Source organism: Buceros rhinoceros, unplaced genomic scaffold (genome assembly GCF_000710305.1).
Source record: "Buceros rhinoceros silvestris isolate BGI_N320 unplaced genomic scaffold, ASM71030v1 scaffold20084, whole genome shotgun sequence".
NCBI classification, from domain to species: Eukaryota; Metazoa; Chordata; class Aves; order Bucerotiformes; family Bucerotidae; genus Buceros; species Buceros rhinoceros.
In genome coordinates this window covers 30,897-31,403 of record NW_010409077.1, presented here as the reverse complement: position 1 = coordinate 31,403, position 507 = coordinate 30,897, and the positions used below count along the sequence as shown (strand labels likewise).

The 507-nt window shown below is 50.5% G+C and overlaps 1 protein-coding gene across 1 annotated transcript in view; it reads left to right on the top strand.

Moving 5' to 3' along the window:
- The window catches only part of ARHGEF6 (Rac/Cdc42 guanine nucleotide exchange factor (GEF) 6), a 29,359-nt gene that overhangs the window by 18,606 nt on the left and 10,246 nt on the right, over positions 1 to 507 (top strand). The gene's annotated exons all lie outside the window — the stretch shown is intronic.

Genomic DNA, 507 nt, shown 5'->3' with positions numbered 1-507 from the left:
CGCGGCCGCCCCTGCCACTCCAGAGCTGACTGTGCTCTGGAAGTAACTGGAGGGATTCCTAAGTAACTGGAGGGATTCCTAAGTAACTGGAGGTCCTAAGCGTCACACCAGTGCTTGCCCCAGACCTTCACCAGTGGTGTTAAAGCCATGCACACTGCATGCTTGGTGTGGGAAGGCGCCTGTTGTCACAGAATCACTTGCTGTAACAAGTTTTTCCTGGAAGGGAAGACCTGTAAAACAGCCCAGTAGAGTCTAGTCCCGGAGTCTTGTTTGGGATGTGAGATGCTGGAGGACGTAAGGTCTTGGTCTTCCAGTGATTGGAAGAGGATTAGCAGAATGCAGACAAAGAGTACGCAGGAAAAAACAGTACAGAAATTAGATGCTGTAAAGAAAGAGACAACCAGAATAATTGCTTTGGGGGAGATCTCTCACCGGCTGTGATTCCAGCTGCAGCAGGTTCAGTTTGCCGGAGGAAAGTGCTTGCGGTGCATCGCAAACTGGACTAAC